Source organism: Panthera tigris, chromosome A1 (genome assembly GCF_018350195.1).
Source record: "Panthera tigris isolate Pti1 chromosome A1, P.tigris_Pti1_mat1.1, whole genome shotgun sequence".
In the NCBI taxonomy this organism is placed as follows: domain Eukaryota; kingdom Metazoa; phylum Chordata; class Mammalia; order Carnivora; family Felidae; genus Panthera; species Panthera tigris.
This window is the reverse complement of record NC_056660.1, coordinates 35,946,086-35,973,640: the sequence shown is the minus strand read 5'-3', so window position 1 is coordinate 35,973,640 and position 27,555 is coordinate 35,946,086. Positions and strand designations below refer to the sequence as shown.

Genomic DNA, 27,555 nt, shown 5'->3' with positions numbered 1-27,555 from the left:
AATATAGGATGCTGTGGGAACTGGAGAGGAGGAGAGAATGACTTTTTTCCTACAGTGATAGAGAAGGCTGGAAAATACTTCACTGACTGTGTCTTTAAGGGGTGAATAGGAAAGCTAAGACATAGAAGTATAGGACAGAATGCTGAGGTGTAGAAACTGCAATTGGTCCATAATTGTCAAAACCCAGGTTGCCTGTGGGATAGGGTGGGGGTGGGGGGTGAAGCTAAAGAGGTGGGCAGAGGCCTGTTTATGAAAAACCTGTGTCATGATAAAGAGGCTTGATTTTATGTTTTAAGAAAACCAGACCAAGTAAAGGATTGCAAACAAAAAAAAAATATGACCAATACTCATTAATGGACTATCCAATAGCCATTTTCATGAAAACATTTTTTTAACGTTTATTTATTTTTGAGAGACAGAGAACGAGTAGGAGAGGCGCAGAGACAGAGAGAGAGAAGGAGACACAGAATCCGAAGCAGGTTCCAGGCTCCAAGCTGTCAGCACAGAGCCTGACATGGGGCTCGAACTCATGAACCACGAGATCATGACCTGAGCCAAAGCCGGATGTTTAACCTACTGAGCCACCCAGGCGCCCCTCCAATAACCATTTTCAAATTCCTTCTTCCTTGCTCATTTCTCTCTCTAGAAGCTGGGGGGAAAAAAAAAAGAAAAAAATATATATAGATTCATCTTTCTGGTCTCCCTTGAAGCTGATTTGCTCCTAGGACACAGTTCTGGTCAATGTGACATAGGAGGAGGTCTCCTGAGTAGACTTCTAGGGAAGATTTTTTCCTCCTGGATAAAAGCAGAAAGGCATGAAAGAGAAACTCCTCACCACTCTGGCCATACCCTTCCTTCTTGTCTTTTAATTCTTAGGCCTGAGAACAGGATGCCTGGTGCCTTTTGAAAGACCTAGAGAATCACAGATACATCAGCCAAATGCCCTAAAATTTGGACCTGCTCATCTGATCCCCAAACCAGAAGCACCCAATTTTTTATGGTTACATGAACAATATTCTTATGGCTTAAGCCACTGTCAGCTGGAGTTTTCTGTAATATGCGGCCCAAAGCATTCCTAACTGTAATAGAGAGTGATTTATTAAGAATTCCTCAAATGTGGTATTTATGAGCTAAATTAAACTTATTCTAGAATTTACCAAAGACTCTAAATCAGTATTCTACCAGCTGGTAAGCAGCTTTGCAAAAAGGGTCTACTACTTACGTGTTACAGATGCTTGAAAGTCCTACTTCCTTTAGAATCAGTATATCAATGACATTATGTTGGATTGGTCATAGTTCTTATTCACCATGACTCTTACTCTTTAATGATACAAGACTATTAGTTTTATCATTATCGATTTAATTTGTTTTGCATTCTTTGGTTACGCTTACAGTGTAGGCTTATTTTAAGGTGATCTTTAATTTTCCAAATACTTGACTCTAGGTCATGCATGCTTTGTGGTTCAAATAGAACTCAACTGTGTTGCTACTGATAAGCCAGTAACTCTCACCAAAAACTTGTTTGTGCAAGGATACCTGTACAAAGTGATGAGCTACTCCTGCTCTTGTGATTTTTTTTTTAACATTCAAATGCCATCAGGGTGTCACAATACAACATATAATGACATAAGCTTACATATGAAAAATCATATTTGTATTCTTTTCTATCGTATAAGCAATTCGTATGTGTTATGAAATACAAATGTTTCCTAGCTCCCTCTTTTCCCCATTCATAGCAATCTTTATACAGTAGCCAGGTTTTGGCTTTACATTTTCCTAGAATGCTTCTCTACAATTGCTCCCACTGGGGCCACCCACTGGGACCACCCAAGAGTACTGCCAATCACTACTTAGAACCCTGACCCATAGTCCACTTCCCTGAGGCCACCATGTTTCTTTGGTCTCTTCAGATAAGTCTACCATACTGTGCAGGTATATGCAAATTTCTCTATAGAGTGCTAGCAGGAAAAGAATAATGTTCTAGCTAACATAAAACATTTTATTTTCGTATCAAAAGCAAGGGCACCAGAGACATCTACCTTTGCAAGGAGGTCAGTCTTCCTTCATAGCCTGCCTCTCCTGCTTATGGGATAAGTCATGCCTTCTTCTTCAGTTCTCTCCATCTGCAACTCCACTCTCTTCTCCTGGGAACAGACCACATCTTTACATAATCAGAAACCCCATTTTCTGGTTCCTTCCCCCTTCCCTTTTATGCAATACCCCAAATATATGCTAATGTCAGGTGATTAGGGTTTGATTCCATCTCCATGTGTGAAAGTGAATATAGATTTTTCTATTCTGAGTACCTGTTCTACTTTGTTGGGGGTGTCTTCGCTTGAAACATGCAGATAATAATAGTAGCCACTCTCAGAGACTGGCTGGAAGGATTGAGTGATAGCTCACAGTTTATAACAGTGACTGACACATAGAAATCACTGCAGAGGAGTTTGTATTGAAAAATAATGTGGGAGTTCCTTTGCCTAGTGTATCTGATTAAGATGTGTATATCTTCTAATGACTAGTTTCTTTCTGAAATAGAATAATCAAGTCCTGTGCCAGGGCTATTAGTTTGTTTAAATAAATAAGTACTAAGATTCAAATAGTACTAGTCTGGAAAATACAAATGCAGGGGGAAAAACGGAGACTGGGAAAGGTCATTGGATTATTTTTAAAACAACATAAAAAGAAAATAGCGAAACAACAGAATAGGAAATATAGTAAGAAAACATATTATGGAAGAACAAAGAGAAAAGAGGAAGAAAATCAAGTTGTTTGTTCCATTAAGCAAGCCTCAGAGTTAATGAATCTAGTTTCCTGTGGATTATGGCCAGGAGAAAATGAACAGTTTAGGTAACAGCCAATCCTCACTGGATGCAGAGGTCCAGAAAATTGCCAAGGCAATAGCAGCTATTTATGACATTGTGGGAAGAGCGGATATTGGGACTTTCTTTTTATTAAGCAGCTGAGACAATGGCAGGATACTATCAAGTGGTGGAGGTGAGGAACAGAGCATGTCCAAAACTCAGCAGAAGTGTAGCCAACAGCAACACAAATGTCAGGGATGCTGTAAGTGCTTCTTGAGTTCAGTTGTGTTGAACTATAAAAGAGATGTAAAAACAGTGCAAAGAAATATGGGAACTAAAAGAGAAACAGAAGGAGAGACTCTGTGCTTTATAGCCTCTCTAAAGATGGGACATGGTTTTTAGTGCCAAAACCAAAGTTGGCTTCCAATCTGAACCATATGTCATTGGGTAAGTTACTTCAATACTGTGAACCTCAGTTTCCTCACCTGCAAAAAAAAAAAAAAAAAAAAAAAAAAAAAAAGGATATTAGAGAATTGTTATGTGTGAGTGAAATAATGTTATGTTGTCCCTGCCTGCTTTAGAGCAAGTACTCTCTCCCCTTTTCCATAACTAATTGAGAAACCTATTTTATAGAGGAAAATTAGCATACTAAAAAATTAGAAAAAGCATGAAACAACAAACATTTTTAATGATATTGGTTTGTGTTTGGAGACAATGAAAAATGTAAAAGCACTGAAAGGGATCTGAGATTCAGATCAGTTCCTTAAGAAATCAAAGAATTAAATCACCAAGCACATGCTGTGTATATTTGTAATTTAGGCCAATCAGAGAATAAAATTGGCTTTATACTTATTATATCCAGCTCAAACTTAGATATCCTGTTTCCTAAATTATAGCTTTACTTGAATATCTCACAGACGTCTCAAACTTTGCATGTTCAAAACTGATCTCGTGGGTGCCTCAATACAGAGATCTCTATAGGGACCTCCCAGAACAATACATGGCACCACATTCACTTAATTCAAACACCAAACCTAAGAGGTTTCCTTGATTCATCCTTTCCTTTAGCTCGTACACCCTTTTCATCCTGCCTCCAAAATCTGCCCATTATTCTTCATGTCTATTGCCACCCTCTGCTCCAAGCCAGTACCTCTCTCTACTCAGCTTCTGATGTCCAGTCTTGCTTGCTTACAGTCCGTTCTATACACAGCCATGAGAACGATCTTTTAAACACATGAATCAGATGATGCCGTTTGGAGCCTAAAAGCCTTCAGTAGATTCTCTTAAACTTAAGAGTGAAATTTCACTCCTTTCCAGAGCCTACAAAGCCCAAAATGATCTGGCCCATGACGACTGCTCCACTTCATCTCATCTCACTTTCCAACAGGCTCACGGGCCCTTAACAGTTTCTAGAACATTCCACGCTTGTTCTGATCGCTGGGCTTTTGTATATGCTGTTTCCTTTGTCTGGAAAGCTTTCCCCCAGCTCCTGACATAGTTGACCCCACCCTGCCTTTAGTTCTCAGACAAGCCGTTTCTGAACATCCAATGTAAACAATTCCTCCTTTTCACTTTCAATCACTATCACACCTTGTAATTATTTATTGATTTATTGCTTTAGCTTTTACTTATCTATCTCTCTCACTAGAATTTGGGCTTTGTCTGGGTAGAGACTGTGTTTGTTCTATACTGTGTTATATCTCTTACATTCACTGGCACTTATTAGATGCTCAAAAACTATTTGTGAAATGAATGAATGTTTCGTATATGTCCTTTATTTCTCTTTCTGTAAATGTATATGTGCGGGTATATACATTTACGCTTATACTCACTGCATCAAAAAAAAAAAAGTTAAGTCCCTGTGAGAGTGCAATCAAAAGTTTTTCTCCTTTTAATTTTCCCATCATTTTTTAAATATTTGCATTTTGTTGTTTCTGTGGTTATTCAAGCCAAACATGAAGATTACTTTCTCCCACAGTAATTAGCTCCTTCTGGGAAAACTTTTTAGAAAGATTCTTTGTGGTCTTGCCCAATCTGAGCCCTGGACTTATGTAAATTTTTTTTTTTTTTTTTTGCCCTTTATATTTCATCTCAACTGGCAAAATACTGATTGACAGCTTAAAATCCATGTCCCTCTCTTGGAGTGGGAATTGATATAGGGATTAGGAAACCCCAGAACAGGGTAAGAAATCCAACTGCCTGCTACAAATTTGAAGTCCAAGAGAACATCCAGGCCAGATGGTTTAAACGTGCCTTGTTACTAATAACTTAGTATAAAGAAGATAATAAGTCCCTTGCTAGATAGCATGTTTCAAATGGTTTTAGAGATGGGAATTAAGGCAATAAAAACCAGGTGAATAAACCAATTTTTCTTGTTGAAAATGCAGGTGGTACTTTCAAGCGCAGCTGCTATATTTTAAGGGAAGATGATTAGTAATATGTTTCCCGAATTTTATTATTTTGAAACTTGCTTCTGCTTTGCAAAAATTTGAGACCTTACACAAATGCAAGATATTATGATAATTAATATCATTAACACTGACATTTTCATTTGTATTAGTTGTCAATTGCTGTGTAACAAATTGTTCCTGAAACTTGGTTGGTTAAAGCTACAATATTTATTATCTCAATTTCTGTAGGTCAGGAATCTGGGCATGGCTTAATTAGGACCTTTGTTCAGATTCTCTCATAGGCTGCAATCAAGGTGTCCGCTGCAGAAATCTCAACGCTCCAGGAGGGAAGGCTCCACTTCCCTGCTCACTCACGTGGTTGTTGGTGGGCAGGATTCGGTTCTACATTGGGCTATTCCTCATTCCTGGTATTGTGGGCTTTTCATCAGGCAGTTCATGTGGCAGCTTGCTGCATCAGAGCATGAGAGCGAGGGAGCAAGAAAGAGTGCTATTAAGACTGAAGTCACAGTCTTGTAAAATCTACTGTCCAAGTGGCATCCTATCACTTTTGCTATATCCTATTTGTTAGAAGCAAGTCACAAGGTCTATACTACACACAAAGGAAGGAGATTCTATAAGGGAGTAAACAGCAGGAGACAGGGATTGTTAGAACCACTTGAGAAGCAGGTGATTATATCATTCTTGCTTTTGGTATGCCGAAGCAATGTCAGCTTGTACTTAAGAAAACAAGTTTTGAAATTAGAGAAAAGAGATTGAATCCCAGATGTGTTATTTGTAAGCCAAATGGCTGGACAAGTTGCTTAACTTCTGTAAATGTCCATTTCCTAATCTCTAAAAATCTTTCCATAGGATCAGAAGAAGAATTCAATGAGATATCAAAGTAGAGCACTTAGCACAGCATTTGACAATCAGTAAGTGCTCAATGAGTATTATTGATTATTATCAGTATAAAATGAGACCATACAAGTGGCAGGGCCATCAATATTTAGGATTGATATGCGAAAAGCCCAAAACCTAAAATGATGTTGATTATCTCAATATAAGCTGTACATTTGATCCTGAACAATGTGGGAGTTAGGGAGCTGGCCCCTCGTGCAGTCAAAAACCCACATATAACTTTTGACTCCCCCAAAACTTAACTAGTAGCCTATTGTTGGCTGGAAGCCTTACTGATAACATAAGGACATATGACTATTAACACGTATTTTGTATCTGTATTATATACTGCATTCTTATCATAAAGTAAGCTAGAGGAAAGAATGTTATTAAGAAAATCATTTGGAAGAGAAATTGCATTTATAATACTACACTGTATTTATAAAAAAAAATCTGCATATAAGTGGATCTGCATTTCAAACCCATGTTGTTCAAAGGTTAACTGTATTAGATAAACAATCCATCATTAGGTTCCTGGGTTCTACCTCCAAAATGTACTTTCAATTTATAGGCCTCTTTCTTTCTCCTTGGACACATTCTCTTGCCATATCCTCCTAATTAGCCTCCCCAGTTCCTCTCTTTAAGGTCCTCCACTAAAGCTCCCTGCAGCAACCAAGGTGATCTTTAAAATACTTTCAAAGACTAAATCACTCTCCAGCTTTAACAACTTTCAATGGCTTCTCATTTCACATGAAATTCAAGTATTTTAATGTGATCGACAAGAACCTCCCTATTTTTCCAACTCATCTCCCACTTTACTTGCCTTTTATACTCAGCTGTCCTGGATTGCCTTTGGGTCCTTGAACTTGTCAAATTCTTGCATGCCTCCGGGTCTTTGCACATGCTGTTTCCTTTGCCTGAACCACTCTTCCTCACACACTTCATCTAGCTGACTCTGGTCATCCTTCAAGTCACAGCACATATTACTTTCTCACAACAGCCTCTGCCACTTCCCTCCTCCAATTCAAAGAGGGCTTTCCCATTATTATTTCTAGTATCTTGCTCTTTTCCTTCACAGTTTCTAATTTTATATTCTAGGCAATTATATGTTTAACGTCTGTCTCTTGTGAGAGGGCTGAAACTGTGTCTGTTTTATTTACTATTTCATATTCAAGTCTAAGACAATACCTGACTCATAGTAGGTATTTATTTTTTAACATTAATTCTACATACTTTGAGGAACACTTAAATACACAAAGGAAGCGTGCAATGTTAGAAAGATAATGTGAACAATATTCGTGGCTCATCTAATGGAGAATTCAACGTGCTTTCAGGAAACTGAAGATACTTAAATGTTGCTCCCCAGTTTCTATCAATAATCTTCTAAAAATAAACATCTCCATTTGACATGAACAGACACATTTAAAATAAGTGTGTAATTCAGAATAGCTGGCCATTTTCAGTTGCTTATGTGCCAGGAAATATGCAGTCAACAAAAAAATACCAGAGAGGTGGAGGCAAAGACTGTCCGGATCTGCGTGGCTGAAATGAGTATCACTTCAATAGGTAGCAATTCGTGAAGAAAAAGGTATCCTTGGAAAGCAGTAGCACTGAAAGATGGCAGGTCACAAATCTGGTGATGGGGAATAAGATGTATAGTAAGGCCCATTTTCCCCAGCATTGTATTTAAGGTCAAAAGAAGATCTCAATACTTGAACTGCAGCATATTTCCTAATACTAAATCTCCTTACTTGTAACACCTCACCTTACCTTCAATGAGTATCCACAGTTAAAAGAAGCATCTAGACTTTCTACATTTCAGGACACCTCTATGCATCAGAAAACAGCTTTCTCCCTCTCCCATTCCACTGTAAGGTATACTATGTATTTTAAAAATTAAGTATCTAAAGACTCAGAGTAGTCTCATTTTTTATTTTATTTTATTTTTAGCTGAAATAATGTTACTGATTTTTTAAATATAGTCAGTATCTTTTAGAGATATATACGATACTTACACATGAAACAATATTTGGGAATTGTTTCAAATGATTTAGGGCAATGGTGGGGACTGCAGGTTTAGATAAAACAAGATAGATAATTATTGAACCTGGATGATAATATAGGGAGGTTCATTATACTATTCTACTTATTTTTACTTGTTTGAAATTGTTAATAATCAAAATTTAGAAAGAATGCTCACAAAATATCTTTACAACCTCCTAGATTTGATGCTCCCAATCCCATCGTAGGTTACAATGCCGACCATACTGCCCTTAAAACCCTCATCATGGAGAAGAGAGGGAAACAAACCAGAAGAGACTCTTAACAATAGAGAACAAACTGAAGGTTGATGGAGGGAGGTGAGTGAGGGGTGGGCTGGATGGGTGATGGGAACTAAGGAGGGCACTTGTTGTGACGAGCACTGGCTGTTGTATGTATGTGATGAATCACTGAATTCTACTTCTGAAACCTATATTGCCGTGTATGTTAACTATAATTCAAATGAAAACAACAAAAACCCTCATCATTGAGGTCTGGTTCAGACTGCTACTATTGGATCCTGACTCCACCATTTAACAGCAGACATTGTTGGTACATGCTGAGAGAAGCAGCATAACCTTTCTGTGACTCAGTTTCCTTTTCTGTAAAATGGGGAGAAAAATGCCAATCTCAAACTACTGTGAAGGTACAGTGAAATCACAAATGTTAAATGCAGTCTGGCATATAATAAGTGCTTATTCCGCTAATAATGACAATCATATTTAAATTAATTCAATTGATTATTTACTGAGGACTTACTCTCTGTGGGGCACTATTCTAAAGGTAGCTGTTATTATTCTCAGATTTAGCTATCAGCTAAAAATACACAGAAACACTGCATAAGAGGAGAAATTTGCAGAAACTGAAGAGTTGGAATGAAAGAGGGAAAGCAATGAAGAATCAGAATGAGGGAATAAGAAATAAAGTCATGGGTGCTGGTTTAACTATGTTTTCCTCCTTTGTCCCCATCCCTTTAAGCAATAGGGAAGAGATAAGAGGACATCTTTGGTTTCTGAAGGACATAAGACTCCATGGGCAGACGATGTCCTTTGAGGGTCCTCCTTATAATGGATAAGAATACAATTGCCTGGTTAATTAAAAGAAAAAAAAATCTATTCGCTGGGAACCCTTATCCATTCAGTAAGGACAAACCCAGGAGAATTTTTATCTCAAGCTCAAAACCTTAGGGGAAAAGATTCATGAGGATTTGATATGCATTTGTTTTTCAGGCCGCATCTAAAGGAAAAAAAAAAACAAAACCCTTACCTGGTCATGCATCTGTGTTGCTTACTTACCCAGTGCCACTGTGGCTTGAGAAAGACTCAGAAGCAAGGGCAGGAAGGAAGTTTGTCCAAGGATAAAGTTTCACTGACGTGTTAAGTGCCACACTTCTCCTTTTGCAGCTGCCTGGTGCTGTTCCTGCCTGCTAGTTCTCCCTGACCTCTGCCTCTGGTCAGGGACCACAGACCCCATGGTGTCCCAGCCCTGATGTGAATCCTCCTCACTTCCTTGTCTCTGCTGCCTGCCCGTCCCCTGGCCCACCTGCTCGGGTCCCACAGCCCTCCTGGCCTGGAGCTGTCCACCTCTCTGCTCTCCAGGTCAGCAGCTTTGTGCACCTGCTGCCACTTCATGCCTCTGTGCTGTCAAGAAAAAGCAAGAGCAGGAATCGTGACCTTGGGGACTAAGACTCTTAAGAGTAAAAGAATTATTGGGAGTTGTATTACACACTAGAATGGGAGACAGGTACAGAAGAAAAACTTTTTGCGGGGGGACAGCATGTGAGTTTTTTTTAGTATGGAAATTTTGTTTAGGAATTCTTTTAGAGTGTATTTGAAAGACTTCAAAAAATTAAAACTCTTACATAAGTCTCAATTACGTTATCTAATTCAGGATGAATGCAGACGATCTGGGTTCAGATCGGGAGTCGGGCCCCCTCTTCCCTCACCATGTGGTTATCTGACAAAATAAGTTGCCCACCATATTCTTTTAAGTCATTTCTTCTTTTATGATGTGTGTCAACATCTGAATTAAAGTCTATTTGTTTTTTTAAAATTTCCTCTTTTCTTTATTTCATTTTTAAGCTTACAGCTAGGGAGAGAAGGAGAATCATACCACAGTATGATTCTAATCTAACGGCATTTGTAGCAATTACAGGGGAGAATTGGAAACTCAGTTTCGCTGATGTGATCTTTTAAAAATTGCTGTAAGTTTTCTAGAATAACTGATGCTCTCCAGTGACTTTTTTTTTTTTTTTTTTTGGTAATTTGGGTGTAGGGGAGTAGTGGGAGTTGGCAGAATGTCCACATTGAGAATCCTGGGGGGTGGGAGGGGGGCGGATAGGAATTGGCAGAATCCAGTTATCTCTCTGAGCACTCAGTGTTGCACGGTAACTCTTTACACATCCCTTGCTGACTTCCTGCTGACATCACCAGATCAGTCTTTGTGGACATTTGCCACTCTCCTAGACACTTCTCAACCCCTCACCGCTTTTTGAGACCATCAGGGCTGTGGAAGGTGAGCTTCTCCAGCTTTCCTCGTTCCCACTGTGATGCTCTGTATATGTATCATCTCCGTGAAAACGCCAATATATGTGTTGGGGGCTGGCAGGCAAGAATGTTGCAAAAATACTAGCAGTGGTATTTTCTAGTGGGGGAAATTATAAGGGATTGCTACGTTCTTCTTAAAATCTCTATCCTCTGCAAATTGTCAGGAAAGGACAGTTCATGATATTTGGACCAGAAGAAAACTGTTTGTAAATGACTGAAAGAAATCTTTTTTCTCTCCCTTTCAATTTTTCTCCCCTTTTAGTCCTTCTGGCACCCCCCTCATTCCTTCGAAGAGAGCCAATATCAATTTTAGAGAAACAGTGGGAGAAAACATTTATTTTGGAGACCTCAGAAGAAATAGTTCTTTGTCTTCAGCCCAGTATTTACAGTTTCCTCCCAGTTTCTGTCTGTAGCCACAAGACGGTCTCCATTTTTATCCCTAACCGTCTAGTCTTGTCCCTTGTCCCTTTTCCAGACTCTGTGCCTCCTAGAAGTGCCTAGTCGTACCCAATCCCTCACCCTTTCCTGACCTCTGTTAGCCCTTCCCATGCCTTCTAGATCCATGAATTCTGGATCCACGATCAGCAAAATCCTCTGGTTCTCCACCTTCTGGAATACCTGGCTGTTCCCTGAGGATACCACTCCCTGGCAACCTTCACACACTCCTCTCATCTCAGGACCAGAAGGAAAGCATAAAATGCTCCTCATTTCCATACCCAAGCCATTTCTCTTCCTACCAAGCCCAGATCTTTTGAGTCTCCTGCCTTCTTATTTGCCACATTTTCTTCTGTTTCTTGGCTGTCAAATGTTGACTTCCTTCCTAGAGTCCTCTCATAGAAGATTTTGGTTCACTGTCTTCCCCGCCCTTATAGCTGTCATTATTCTCAGAGATGTTTGACCTCACAAGGCTGACACATCTGGTCTCTCTGGTCTTGGCCCCTCCAATTCCAGTACATTTTTTCCACACTTCACTTCAGCCATCTTCACCCATGGCGATGACCCTAGTCATCACCAGTGATGGCACCCCCTCTGAAACTGCACTTTCACTACTCTACTTCTCAAATACCACCTCCTATCTTTCCAGCTCACTTGTTCCTCTACCCATGGTTCTAACATATGTCAGTAACCACTTTCTACTATTCATCATTCCTTTTCTGTTTTCACATCCCTGTTTCCCAGATTAGATTTCATGGTCCATCGCTCCCCGGCAACCGCCCTCAACCAACTTGTCCCTCTGATGAAGATATCACATTCACCTGTCAAAACTCCAACTTGTTTGAACACATGCCTGCATCAAAGTTGCTAAACGATGCTAGGAAAATGACACTCAGGACTTCTGCAGTGACCGGTGGCATCCTGATCATTATTACAGACCCCAAACAAGCACCCGACAGTACCCAGCAATCCTATCACATTTCTCTACTGAGTGTATTTTCCTATGGTGTGAAACCACTCTCACACCTTCCCACACCTCTTCTTACTCCCTCAGCCCAGCTTTCCTCACTCTTCTTTGATAAAAGAGAATTAAGACCTCTTTCTTCTTCCTAATGCCAAAGAGAAAAACCTACCTACTCCTCATGTTCTCTGTCTTCCTGTATTTCCTCTTCCTCTTCCTACCTTCCTCTTCTTGTGTCTTGGCTGCCATCTCTTCTCTCCTTCTCAAAGACTTCACCCCTTTGAATTATTTCCTCTCACTTCAACATTATCAGTCTCTCTCTACAGGAAGATTCCCATCGGCACACCAGACGAGCTTGGCTGTCCTATTTAAAGCAACAACCTCCTTTTACCCAACATTTCCTTTTTGCTTTCTCATTACTTCCCCTTTGCTTTTCTCTGCAAAATATCACCAGATGGGTTCTACGCTTTGTTTCTACTTCTTTATTCTCATTTTTTTCTTCAAATAATTTCAGTCTGGCTTCTGCCTCCACCATTCTACTTCAGTGTCTGCTGTGTGTCTGAAATTTACTTGTCCAAGGCATCCTCCACCCCTTGAAATCATCTGTTTTCCAGTCTTCACAGTTCACATAGTGGAAACATTGTCTTTCCATAAGCTCAAGCCAGACATGTAAGGGACATTTTTTTTCCCATCTTGTTTCTTCTTCTTCCTCACTTAATGGGTTTATGCTTCCACCCCTGGCCAGCTCCAGTCTATTTTGCACAAAACAGCCTGGAAGGTAATCTGTTTAAATGCAAATTGCATGTTTTAGCACACCTTTTAATGGCATCCATTATACATGCAATACACTCCTAATCACCTTACCTCCAACTCTTAAAGGCACAGCCCAGATGTCAGTCTCTCCCGATTAGCGATTAGCGTTCTTCACTCCACCCCCAAGTCTGAATCAATTGCCCTTCCATAGCTTCTGGGCAGCCAGATCTCTCTCCCCCACTCCCCACCTGCTCCTCCCCTACTACTCTACCCCACTCCCTTCTACCTCTCGTAATGCTGCAAATTCTTTCAGAGCTGGGAATATGCTTATTGTGTTCATGATGATATCCCAAGCTTCTAGCACAGTGTCTAGCAGGTAGGGTTTCCTTGATAATAATTATAAATAGATGAATGACTCTCCCTACTTTATATGTCTCTCCCTTGTAACTGTCATAGTTCACATTTAACATCTCTCTGGTAGACCCACATGCAATTGATAAAGAATCCTCTTACTCATTTAAGTGAATTTTTTTTTTTTTGTCAATACAGGTTTATTGACCATTATTTGATGAACACAAGACAAATAAAATAAGCAATTTCTGCAGTCTGTAGAAGATTCAGAGACATGAAAAGGTTCTGTGAGGAAATTTTCTCCTATAGGGCCAGCCATGATAATTACATGTGGAATGATGACAGATATAAGGGACCTTCAGCATCATGTTGCTGATCACACAAAGATCTATCCCAAGGGTCTACATTAAGGGAAGAGAAACAGCAAAAAAATAAACTAAAATAAGTAAAATGAAATAAAATAAAATAATAAAAAATAGGAACAACTAGGAGTAAAAATTTTCAACACAACAGTTTTTCCTCCTAGGTATAGCTTAAAATTAATCCAAAGCTAGGGTCACTTGGGTGGCTCAGTCAGTTAAGTGTCTGACTTCAGCTAAGGTCATGATTTCATGGTTCATGAGTTTGAGTCCTGAGTCAAGTTCTGTGCTGACAGCTCAGAGCCTGGAGCCTGCTTGGGATTCTATGTCTCCTTCTCTCTGCCCCTCCCCCACTCATGCTCTGTCTCTCTCAAAAATAAGCATACATTAAAATTTTTTTTTTAATTAATCCAAAGCTCAGTGTAAAGTATGTTTCATTTGAATTCTCTGGAACTTTATTGTTTTCAAAACACCTGCAATATATATTAAAGAAGGTAAAGTTTATTTTGTTTTAATTAATTTATTCATTCAATAAATGTTCATTGAGATCTTCCATGTGTAAAGTACTGGGCTAGGTACCAGAAATACTCAAAGAAAAAGACCCTGAGGGTATCTGCCTTCATTGAGTTTACGTTTGAATTCAAAGACAGACATTGAACAACTAATTATGTAATTCAATTTTTACTTATAATTGTGACAAGAGCTCTCAATAAGAAACTAAGAAACTATGAAAACACATAAAGTAAATAATCTCCATTGGCCCTTCCATATGCATCTCTACTTTTCCTGCTCTGCTCTGTGGCCTGGGAAGCTGACCTCTCTGGGCCACACCCATGAGTTTCCTTGCTGTCTGGCTTCCCTTGGGGTTCAGCAGAAGATAAGAGGGCAGAAGGGGATCAAGGTCAGGGTAATTACTTCCCGGCTCCCTCCCAGCACACCATGGGGAAGCAGTAGTTGCATTGCTCTCTTCAGGTCCTGGGGACTAGTTCCTTTTCTGGTCACTCAGGCCTAGGGACAGTCACAGCTCTCATGTATCAGTCCAGCATTCCTCACCAACCCCGGTGGGCTCCCCTTAACCCTGCATGCATCTGTGCGAATCATCTCCTTGTTGAGCCCAACAGTTTTCCAGTTTGTGTGTGCTACCTATTTCCTTTTGTCATCCTGACTAACACAGAGCAGAGAGCTGGGGAATCTGATCTAATGTAGACAGAAGGGCTAAGGACCATGAAGACTTCCTAAAACAAGTCATATTTAAGCTGAGTGCTGAGAGATGTTATTTTCCTGGCAGGTCCTTCTTACACCTCCTCTTTTCTCTCTGCATCAACCTAGAAACATCCACATGTCCAGAGGAGAGTAATAGTACATGTCATCAATTGTTCTTTTCTTTATCCCTTTTTTTCCACTGCCCTCCCTCAACCCTAGCAGTAAACACTTTCTCTTTCTGGTTTCTCTAGGATGGCCTCTCCTTGATATCTTTATGTCCTCTGAGAGCTTTCCTTCTTCCTTACTCTTCTTCTCCAATCTTTCATGTCCTGCCAATATCCCTAAAATATGTGCACCCTCCCCAATGTGACCCACAATGTGACAAGAATATGTCTTCTCTCTCACTGCTCCTATGTATTCAGCCACGTGAGATACTCGCTGTTTCGTGCCTTTGTTCACAGTTTTTCTTCTTCTGGATCATCCTAACCTCATCTGTCCCCCCTGTTGAAATCCTATTCAGTTTAAATGCCACCCCTCCACAAAGCCCTCCTAAAGGTCTCAGCAGGAAGTATTCACTTCCATTATTTTTTTTGTTCCCATAAATACTTTTTAACCTTTCTTGTGCTTCCCACATGATTTATAGTTTTGATATTTGTGGAAATGTCTTATTTCTCTCCCATGATTATCAGCTCTGAGAAGGCAGGGACTAGTCTGTCTATGGAACATCTACAACAATGCATCTAATGCAATGCCAGCACGTAGTAGGAGCCCTATGGCTCCTTCAGTATCCATTTATACATATTTTATCTTCTATATTATAGAAAATCATTCTGAGGTTATTCCCTTATACAACAAAATAAATGAAAGCATTAGTGTGCTCTCTTTGTATGTGGTCCTTGGCGTGGTTACTTTCATAATACACTTTTTTATTGCAATGTAATTAAGTTGTACAGTTAAACCAAACATAGCTAAGGGAAACAGAGCTAAGAATATTTCCTCCAGTTACAACTTGGAAGGCCTGATTTTCTCCCTCTATTTCCAGTCTTTTAACGTTTGAGAATCAGTCATGCCAAAATATTTATCATCTCAGGAAAAATAAAATGAAAATCTTTTAAGGGCCTCCAGATACCGTATAGCTGCATGGAGCTAGACAAGTAAGAATGGGGCATAGACAGATTAACTGAGGGGGAAGTGACAATATGTGTCCCAAAGCTTCATGTTCCACACTTCAAATGGAGATTTCTAAAAGTTCTCTCCTCCAGGAGGTTTTTGTTATGTCTATTGTTTTGTTTGATAATGTTGGAAGATGAGGAATTGGGGATTTTAACTCTAAAGGAAAAAAAAAACTTGAATTCTATGTAGTCTGTGTAATTAGATTTGGTTTTAAATGGTAGTTCCTTTATTTTAAAGATATATTTAAAATAAAGTGCTAACAATACCATGTATTAATCCCTCAGTAACTCTTTTAACCTTATAACCAGCTCCAATGCAGATATTGTCCCCATTTTATAGATGAGGAGATAGAGACTCAAGTTATTAATTGCCTGACTGTCCTGTTCCGGGGTACCGTTGTCAGATGACAGCTCTTCCTTGGGCCAGTGCTCATGTTCTTAGACACCATTCATCCCTTCTCCCGCCTTTATCACTGGAGTGAATGCACATTTGCTTGACCATCCTCTGTCTATGCTACTAATGTTTTACAATTCTCTGAAACCTATATTGCGTCAGAAAGCCTTCCTTAGGGAGGACAGCTGCACAGAGAGCTACAGAAGAGATAGACCAGCCAGAAACACAGCAGGGAAATGGATGCATCCAGAACGGACTAGCCCTATACGGAGTCTGACATGGCTTCCTTCGCCTTCTAAGCCACCAATGGCTGGGAAATGAGTCTGATAATTTTCTGGGAAGGAGAGTCTATGGGAGGACAATAGAAGGACTTTATGCCCTGCACACATAAGTAAGCATGCTCTGAGAGCATATATCATCTTCTATTTTAAAAATCGCTCCTGTGAAACTGGGTTTTAAGGCTGTTGGGTGGCAGATTTTTCACATTGCTTTCAGTGCATATTTGAATACACCCCCCCACCCCCTCCCAGTTGTTATATAAGTTGTTTAAACCTCAAAAGCCTCAAAGACACAGAGGCTGGAGAAAAATATTTTTTATTGAATTGAAACGGTATTTTTTTTTTAATCGAGAAAGCAGCCATCTAAGTGGTTTTTCCTATTTTCTATCTCACATATAACAAAACACCTCAACAGTAGCATGAGAGACAGTATTCAGAAAGCAATTCCAAACACATTAAAAGACCTGCTTTGGAAAAATGAGTCAAGTGAGTTTTTTCCCTTTAAAGGCCACAAAAAAGAAACACCCTTCTAACAGGGTGTTGGGTTGAAAAGGGGATAAGAGGGGGAACACAATATCTCATCTAAAATCTTGCAGGCAAGAGAGTTTATTACTGCAGGAAGCAGACGGTGAGCCTAGCTTATAAATGAGATCCTGCAGACAAGGGAGATGTATCTTGCTGAAGTATTACTGTATGGAACGAACCTTTAAAGCTTGGACTCTGAAGGCATAAACCATCGTCAAATAAATCTAAACCGATGTATTCATTTTTAATAAAAGAAAATGTGACATAGCATGGCCACAATAATATGTAATTTCATCCTTGCATTTCAATTCTCAAGGGTTATTTAATTCTCCTTAAAACATTCCAGAGAGCTGCAAGGGGTTAGATGAAAATAAATATTCTCACCTAGAATGATATTCATTTCATCAGCATTTTCCCTGCCATGGAAAAACAATAGTAGAATGCTCAGATATGAAGGTCCATCCATGGTTTATCTATATAATAATTTTAAACATCCAGTTTGACACATAAATTGTTAGAAAAGGGGATGGTTCATTAAAAAAAAAAAAAGAAAAAACTATTTAAAGGCCTTTTATTGGGATATTTAAATTTCCAGCCAAGAAGATAACTCCCACAGGAAAGACATAAATATTAATTGTGAAAAATAAAGAGATTTGAACAGACATGGGATTATTTTATTAAAAGTGGCTCTCAGTATGAATAATCTATGGGTTAATTGCAGTCCTGAAACAAATAACTGACAAAGTTGTTTTTAAAAAAATGTTTTCCTTAATGTGACATTAGGTTTTTGACCTCAGCTTTTTGTCTCTCTGTTTTCTCTTCCATTTTTCCTTGTTGCCTTCCTTCCCTGCTGTGTTCCAGTATGATTTAAGTTAGTTATATTAAAGACACATAAGCAAGTTGGTAAATGAAATAGAAATAAAAATTACTTGAATATGAGAACTTTACTACAACCCTCTATAAAACTGTTGACTCTTTCTGTCACTGACAATGCAGCTGGGTGAGTTTTATGGTGACCCAAGCAATGTTAGGCTTTTTTCAATGACCAGAATCATTAGTTACATCCCCTCTACCAAGGCCCAACATATTGGAGAAAATCCTAGTTTCTATTATATAACTGTATTTAACGTAAGAATGACTTTTTTAAAAAGTTTTTATTTATTTATTTGTTTGAGAGAGACAGTGCTTGGGGGAGAGGGGCAGAGAGGGAGGGAGAGAGAATCTCAAGCAGGCTCTGCACTGCCTGCACAGAGCCCGACTGGGGGCTCGATCTCATAAACCATGAGATCGTGACCTGAACAGAGATCAAGAGTCAGACACTTAACTGACTGTGCCTCCGAGGCACCCTGAGAATACCTTTCATGAAGCTCATATTGTTCAAAGAGACAGATACAATTAATCTAGTAATTAATGAGTTTGATTCAAAAAAATAAACTCTGGGTGCAATTCAAGAAATGCTGACTTTCAGGATATAGTGTCTAAAACTTTAGTTTTCATGTTGAAGAGAACCTTAAAAAGTTAAGGAGAAAAAAGGCTGGCAGCTTCTGCAAAAGTCAAACATAGAATTACTGTATCACATAGGAATTCTGCTTCCTGGTATCTATCCAAAAGAACTGAAAACAGGTACTCCAAAAATACATGTACATGCATGTTCATATCAGCACTATTTCTAATAGCCAAAAGGTGGAAATAGCCCAAATGTCCATCAGTGGATGAATGGATAAACAAATTGTAGTATATAAACATGGTGGAATATTATTCAGCTATAAAATGGAATAAAGTACTGATTCATGCTACAGTGTGGATGGAAAAGCCTTGAAAACTTTATGCTAAGTTACAAAAGCCAGAAGCAAGAGGTCACATATTGTATGATTCCATCTATATGAAATATCCATAGAATATGGGGTCCATCCATAAAAACAGATGTGGACTGGTGGTTTCCAGGGGCTGGGAATGAGAAGCAAATGCTTAATATACACAGGATGATGAAAATGTCTTGGAACTAGATAGAGGTGGTGGTTTCCAATGTGGTGAATTTTCTAAATGCCACTGAAATGTTCACTTTAAAGAGGTTAACATAATGTTGTGTGAATTTCACCTCAGAAAAGAAAAAGAAAGAAAAGAGAAAAGAAAAGAAAAGAAAAGAAAAGAAAAGAAAAGAAAAGAAAAGAAAAGAAAAGAAAGGCTTCCCCCCCGCCAAAAGTTAAGGAATGAAAACTGAAAGCCACTGAAATTGTAGCTCAGAAAAATATGGTCAGGAAACATCGGGTAGTCAGAATTTGATGTCAATGAACATGTAATGAAACCAGGAAACAGAAAAAAGGGAACCCAATGGCAAATATATTATGAACAAAAAAACTTCTGCAGAAACATTCTTAAAAGAAGCAAGCCCTCTCTAGAGCAAACTTAGGGGAAGTTCTTTTTAAATGAATAAAATGTAAATAGTAGAATGTTTTTTAAAATATATATATTTGTTTTAAAGTTCATTTATTTATTTTGAGGGGGAGAGGGGCAGACAGAGAGGGAGAGAGAGAGAATCCTAAGCAAGCTCCACACTGTCAGCAGGGAGCCCAATGCAGGGCTCGAACCCACGAACTGTGAGATCATGACCTGAGCTGAAATGAAGAGGCGGATGCTTTACAGTATGAGCCACCCGGGCACCCCTAAAATGTATATTTTTGAACCAATTACCTAGTAAAGGTTCTAACTTAATTGTTTTGGTTAATAGTAAATAACGCATTTATAGTTTATTAAATGATATAATTATCATCAAATGTATGGTATATTTCAAAGAGTTTATGCTCCCTCAGTCCTATATACACTAGGGTTTTGGTTTGTATAAATCATTTTCTGAAAGTTATGCAAAGGAAAAGTTCAGTCTATCTTTGGTCTGTTAAAAAAAATCTGGGCAGGTTACATTTAAATATTTTTAGCATACGAAACAAAGAACTATCAGAATAAGGGGTGTGGAGCAGTTCTTAAGTACAAAAAGAAGACTAAAGACGTCCACATGTTGGGTCTGAGTTATAGAGATGGCATGATACAGTCATTTCAAATAATTTTAATGATTAGGGTAAGTTAATCTGAAAAAAGGAGAAAAGCAGTTTGAAAAAATGGAGACCATGTTGAGTACAATACAGTAGGATAAGAGAGCAGATAGGAAAAAGAAATGAAAAGTGTTCAGGAAGCAATTACTGGCTATCCCAGGGTTCTGTGAATGATCTAACAGTAGGTGCCCTGGGAGTGGAAAGGGGCCACTGTGAGTAAATAGGACCTGAGGGAAGTAATCAGAGATAAGAATAACGAGTATCAGAGGCACAAGATACAGAATAGAGAGAGAGGATGACAAAGTTTACAGCCCGAACTTCAAAGACCTGGCACAATAAGAAAGAAAGCTAGAGCTGACGACTGAATAAAGGGTCTGTTCGCAAATATTATGAAAATGTAAGATGATGGAATACAAGCTCACTGAAGGAGGCAGGGAGGGCGTGTGACAGAAAACCCAGGGATGATGCGCAAAAACCAGTAACATTATCAAAAGCATAAATGAATTTTAGCCTTCATGTTCAAATGCGTAGGTAGGAAAGGCGAGTAGGTGTCGTGGTTCAGAACCTCATTCTCCGAAGAAAAAATTTTGGAAAAGCATGGTCTCATTTTGACTGAAAAATAGGTAGTCACTGGCAATTAAGGATATGCTGGGGCCTGAGTTTCTCTTCTAGAAGTTTCAAGGAGATGCGTTAACAGAAACCAAAACAGAGAAACTTAGAGCCTTTCCCAAAACTGACCGGGTATTTGGGAAAATACCAGGCAAATAGCACAAAGAAAAATAACCACAGGGGAAGAAAATAACTAATAAAAATGATGAAAGAAATCATTTATTATCCTATATCACATTTTGAAACAAACGTGGCAATCAAGGAGCATATTTAACTATTTGTTTGAATTCTACCAGAAGCAGACCTATCACCTCACAACCCATTTAAAAATATTTGTATTTATGCATAAATATTGGTATCAAGCCAGGTGTTTTGTCATAATTACTGTTAATGACTCTTCCAAATGTCAAATGATATGGTTTTACATTTAATTTTGTCTCTTTCCAGCTCTGTCGCTTAATATTTGTAAGTTCAGTCTACTTCTCTGTGGGAAGGAGCTTACGACACCTGCTGTATAGGCCACTTGGCATTGAAAGGATGGCATAGGATAATGTTGTGATGAACTCTGCAGTTGGTGAAACACTTTATTAACATTAATTTTGTTGTCACTAGTATTATTATTTATCATTAGTGGTCACATCGCCAGTGTGCCCCAGGCAACATGGAAAGGGGGGGGGGGGGGGGGGAAAGGTTATGGCTAAAAACTATACAAAGCTTATTTGGTATAGATGTAACATGATGCTAGAGAGAATAACAAGCTCACTTTTTTCCTACGGAACTGTTTTAATTAAATACTATATTTTATTAACAACCATACTTCTGTTAAAAATGCGGAAAGATGCACGTTAAAAAATGATTCACACAGAAATTAGTCCAGTGTAATTAGTGTGAATGATCAAAACACCAGCATATAAGAGCACATGTGCCCTATTATAAAAACCAGGTGTTTAAATAAGATAAAACCACCTCCTGAATCAAGAGGGGATTTGAGTTGAGTTATGCTTTTCAAATATAGAAAAGATTGTTTCTAATTGCTTTTTACATAGGTACCAAATTTGTGCGCATTATAAAAATGTTTCAAAAAGAAGTTATCAATGTGATGTGAGCATCTGTATGCATTTCAGCCACTCTCAATATATCTTTGGCCCTGACTAAGGAAGGGAATTTAAATATCAATCTAGTATAGAATAATAGAAGGGAAAATGCTAACCAAAATGGAAGGAGAACATATTTTTTTTCCCGAATCCTGAGTTTAGCATAGAAATTTCTGCATAGATTTTGAATCCTGGGAAGGTCGTGGAAAGATGGAACAAGGTCCTGAAAAAGGCAGAAAGTGACCGGCTCAAGAGACAGGTGGTGGTCTAAAAAGAGGGGAACAGCTGGGCCTCTGAGACCAGGGGAAAGGGACGGAGTGCAGGGGCAAACACAAACAGTTTATAAATAGGGGGGTCAGGATTTAAGAAAGGTCATGCTCAACGGCCTCAATTTTCTTGATTAATTGGAAGGCAAGTTTATCTTCTGAGAGTGGGGCAGGCAGGGGCAGGTGGGGGAGCTAAAATTAAAAGCAAAACCAAATGAAACATTAGTCATTGTCACAGATCCAGGAATGGGATTAACCCCAAGATACGTGAAACTTTTCTTTTTTTTTTTTTTACATCTTTTCCCAAAGATGTAAAAGATCGCAATCTAGCATCCTAACTCTTTCACATGACTGTCAGATTATCCACTAGTGGTTGATGTGACTTCCCCACTTTCTCTCAGACATATTCTCCATTAAGTTGCTAAAGACACATAGCAACTTTTTGTGTTTTGCTCTGGTTGAAAACTGATGCATTAATCTCCAATTGTCCCGGGCTATCCATGATTGCAAAAACTGCTTCTCGTCAGATTAAGAGCAGTCATTTCCAGGGCCCTAGGCATGAGGCTGTCTCTTAGCAGTAACATGATTATGAAACCTTAGTTCCTACTAAACATCTTCATCTCTGAAGATAATCTTCTGGAGAAAATGCCTGCCATCTCTATTCTAATTACTACAGGGTTCCAAAGGAAGCTGTCTGAGGGTGAAGTCAGTTTGCTCTACTCTTTACATGTGCCAGGAAACAACTTCAAGATCTTGTCCCTTCCTTTTTACCAAAAAAGTTGTCAGATAAAGAAAAGTTTGAGTATCGTCCAACAAAGCTCACCTATCTGATTAGCCATAATAAGCATCTTTTCACATGTTAATGATTGACAAAGTTTCTGTCCTTGGCCCAAACTCTAATAGGGCTTTTTCTCTGAGCTCTTTTCAACTAGGTCTTGACTTTTGGGCTTCTGCGTTCATGTCTGCATTGTCCAATTTCAGCAAGAATCCTGCTAAGTCACTTTAGCCAGACACTCTCATCCTCCATACTTGTCACCCTCAATAGCTAATCTCATTTTCCACCATCTCCCAAGGGACCTCCGATATCCTTAGCCTGCAGGGATCCTGTTAGGTTGGTTTAGCCAGAATCCCCTTTACCCCTGATGTTTCCTCTTAGTAATTTTCCATCTACTGACCCCCACCCTGCTCCTTGACTCTCAATTCTCACTTTTCCTGTCTGTAATTGGAGTTGAGCCAATCTCTCTCCTCCACGGCAAGACCCCACTACAGTGGTCTCCACACCTATTGTGATAATCCCCCTGAATAACGTTTACCTTACCATTCTTTAAGTGTCATGATTTTTTTTTATTGTATATATTTTTTTTCTTCCAAGTTTTTATTTAAATTCAAGTTAGTTAATATATACTATAGTGTGAGTTTCAAGAGTAGAATTTAGTGATTCATCACTTACATATAACACCCAGTGCCCATCACAAGTGCCCTCCTTAGTACCCATCATCCATTTGACCCATCCCCCTACCTAACACCCCTCCAGCAACCCTCAGTTTGCTCTCTATAGTTAAGAGTCTCTTATGGTTTTCCTCCCTCTCTGTTTTTATCTAATTTGTTTTTCCTTCCCTTCCCCTATGTTCATCTGTTTTGTTTCTTAAATTCCACATATGGGTGCAATCATACAGTATTTGTCTTTCCCTGACTGACTTTTTTCACTTTTTCACTTAGCATAATATACACTAGCTCCATCCATGTAATTGCAAATGGCAAGATTTCATTGTGTTTGATGGCTGAGTAATATTCCATTATACATACATATATATGTGTATATATATATATACACATATATATGTATGTATATCCATTTATCCATTTTATCAGTCAATGGAAATTGGCTTTTTCCATAATTTAGCTCTTGCTGATAATGCTGCTATATGCTATAAACATTGGGCTGCATGTGCACCTTTGAATCAATATTTTTCTCCTTTGGATAAATACCTAGTAGTGCAATTGTTGGGTCAGAAGGAAGTTCTATTTTTAACTTTCTGAGGAACCTCCACACTGTTTTCCAGAGCGGCAGCACCAGTTTACATTCCCACCAACAGCGTGTGAATGTTTCCTTTTCTGTGCATTCTTCCCAACATCCGTTGTTTCCTAAGTTAATTTTAGCTATTCTGACAGGTTTAAGGTGGTATCTCATTGTGATTTTGATTTGTAATTCCCAGATGATGAGTGATGTTGAGCATTTTTCATGGGTCTGTTAGCCATCTGGATGTCTTCTTTGGAGAAATGTCTGTTCATGTCTTCTGTGTATTTCTTAACTGGATTATTTATCTTTTGGGGTGTTGAGTTTGTTAAGTTCTTTATAGATTTTGGATACTAGCCCTTTATCTGATATGTCATTTGCAAATATCTTCTCCCATTCTGTTGGCTGCCTTTTAGTTTTTCAATTGTTTTCTTCACAGTGCAGAAGCTTTTTATCTTGATGAAGTCCCAATAGTTCATGTTTGCTTTTGTTTCTCTTGCCTCTAGCTATGTGTCTAGTAAGAAGTTGCTCCAGCCAAGGTCAGAGAGCTTGCTGCCGGTGTTGTATAGAATTTTGATGGTTTCCTGTCTCCCATTTAGGTCTCTCATCCATTTTGAATTTATTTTTTGTGTGTGTTATAAGAAAGTAGTCCAGTGTCATTCTTCTGCATGTCATTGTCCAGCTTTCCCAATACGATTTGTAGAAGAGACTGTCTTTTTTCCAGGATATTCTTTTCTGCTTTGTCGAAGATTAGTTGACCATATAGCTGTGGGTCCATTTCTGGGTTTTCTATTCTGTTCCATTGATCTATGTGTCTGTTTTTGTGCCAGTACCATACTGTCTTGATGACTATAGCTTTGTAATACAGCTTGAAGTCCAGAACTGTCATGCCTACTGCTTTTCTTTTCTTTTTTTTAAAGTTTATTTATTTATTTTGAGAGAGTAAGTGAAGGAAAGGTGCCGAAAGAGAGGAAGAGAGAGAATCCCATGGGGCTTGATGTCAAGAACCACGAGATCATGACTTGAGCCAAAATGAAGAGTTGGATGCTTAACCAACTAAGCCCCAAGGTGTCCCTTGACTTCCTTTTCTTTTTCAACATTACCTTGGCTATTTGGAGGCTTTGTGGTTCCATACAAATTTTAGAATTATTTGTTCTGGCTTTGTGAAAAATGCTGGTGGTATTCTGATAGGGATTACATTAAATGTGTAGATTGCTTTGGGTAGTATTGACATTTTAACAATATTTGCTCTTCCAATCCATGAGCATGGAATGTGTTTCCATTTCTTTTTGTCTTCTTCAATTTGTTTCACAAGGGTTCTATAGTTTTCAGCTTACCGAACTTTTACCTCTTTGGTTAGGTTTATTCCTAGGTGTTTTATAGCTTTTGGTGTAATTGTAAATGGGAACAATTCCTTGATTTCTCTTTCTGCTGCTTCATTATTGGTGTATAGAAATGCAACTGATTTCTGTACATTGATTTTATATCCTATGACTTTGCTGAAGTCATGTATCAGTTCTAGCAGTTTTTTGATGGAGTCTTTTGGGGTTTTCTCCATAGAGTATCATGTTGCCTGCAAAGTGTGAAAGTTTGACTGCTTCCTTGCCAATTTGGATGCCTTTTATTTCTTTTTGTTGTCTGATTGCTGAGGCTTGGACTTCCAGTACTATGCTGAACAACAATGGTGAGAGCAGATGTCCCTGTTGTGTTCCTGATCTTAAGGCAAAAACTCTCAGTTTTTCCCCACTGAGGATGATAATTAGCTGTGGGTCTTTCATATATGGCCTTTATGACGTGGAGGTATGTTCCTTCTATCCATACTTTCTTGAGGGTTTTTATCAAGAAAGAATGCTCTATTTTGTTAAATGCTTTTTCTGAATCTATTGAGAGGATCATATGGTTCTTATCATTTGTTTTATTAATGTGGTGTCTCATTTTTAATTGATGTGCAGATATTGAACCACCCTTGCAGCCCAGGAATAAATCCTACTTAATCATGGTGAATAATTCTCTTAATGTACTGTTGAATTCAATTTGCTACTATCTTGTTGAGAATTTTTGCACCTATGTTCATCAGGGATATTTGTCTGTAATTCTCCTTTTTAGTGGGGTCTTTGATTCTGGAATCAAGGTAATGCTGGCCTCATAGAAAGAGTTTAGAAGTTTTCCTTCAATTTCTATTTTTTGGAATAGTTTGAGAACAATAGATATTAACTATTCTTTAAATGTTTGGTCGTATTCCTCTGGGAAGCCATCTGGCCTTGGACCTTGTAGGTTGGGAGATTTTTGATTACTGATTCAATTTCTTTGCTGGATATAAGTCTGTTCAAATTTCCTATTTCTTCCTGTTTCAGTTTTGGTAGTTTACAGTTTTCTAGGAATGGATCCATTTCTTCCAGATTGCCCAATTTGTTGGCGTTTAATTGTTCATAATATTCTTTTCTAATTGTTTGCATTTTTTAAAAACATTTATTTATTATTGAGAGACAGAGAGACACAGAGCACAAGCAGGAGAGGGGCCAAGAGATGGAGAGACACAGAATCTGAAGCAGGCTCCAGGCTCTGAGTTGTCAGCACAGAGCCCAACGCAGGGCTCCATCTCACGAACCACGAGATGACCTGAGCCGAAGTCAGACACTTAACCGACTGAGCCACCCAGGCGCCCCTAATTGTTTGCATTTTTGTGGTGTTGGTTGTGATCTCTCCTCTTTCATTCATGATTTTATTTATTTGGTTCCTTTCTCTTTTCTCTTTGATAAGTCTGGCTAGGGGTTTATCAATTTTGTTAATTCTTTCAAAGAACCAGCTCCTAGTTTCATTGATCTGTTCTACTATGTTGTTGTTGTTGTTGTTTTTAATGTTTGATTTGTTCATTTTGAGAGAGAGTGAGAGCACAAGCAGGGGAGGGGAAAAGAGAGATGGACAGAGATAGATACCAAACAGGCTCCAGCACGGAACCCCACGTGGGCCTTGATCCTACAAACCGTGAGATCATGACCTGAGCTGAGATCAAGAATTGGATGTGTAACTGACTGAGCCACCCAGGCATCCCTGTTCTACTGTGTTTTTATTTCTATATCATTTATTTCTGCTCTAATCTTTGTTATTTCCTGTCTTCTGCTGGTCCTAAGCTTTATTTGCTGTTCTTTTTTTTAATATACATTTATTTATTTTGAGAGAGAGAGAAAGAGGAGAGAGAGAGTGTTTAAGAGAAAGAGAGAGGAAGAGAGAATCTCAAGCAGGCTCTGCACTGTCAGCACACAGCCCACCTTGGGCTCAAACTCACAAACCATGAGATCATGACCTCTGCCAAAATCAAGGGTCAGATGCATAACGAACTGAGCAACCCAGGTTCTCCTTTATTTGTTCTTTTTCCAGCTGCTTTAGGTGTAAGGTTAGGTTGTGTATTTGAGA

At 38.8% G+C, this 27,555-nt stretch overlaps 1 long non-coding RNA gene across 2 annotated transcripts; it reads right to left on the bottom strand.

The window, feature by feature from the left end:
• Nucleotides 1-623: 623 nt before the first annotated feature.
• Nucleotides 624-9,475, bottom strand: LOC107179468. 2 transcript variants are annotated; one of them, XR_001510100.2, is made up of 5 exons: nucleotides 9,398-9,475; nucleotides 7,596-7,724; nucleotides 5,570-5,663; nucleotides 2,040-2,144; nucleotides 624-649 (listed from the first exon to the last, which is right to left on the bottom strand). It is a non-coding gene; the product is annotated as an uncharacterized LOC107179468 (long non-coding RNA). The 2 variants fall into 2 exon arrangements; XR_001510099.2 differs by lacking the exon at nucleotides 624-649 and adding an exon at nucleotides 674-795.
• Nucleotides 9,476-27,555: the final 18,080 nt, after the last annotated feature.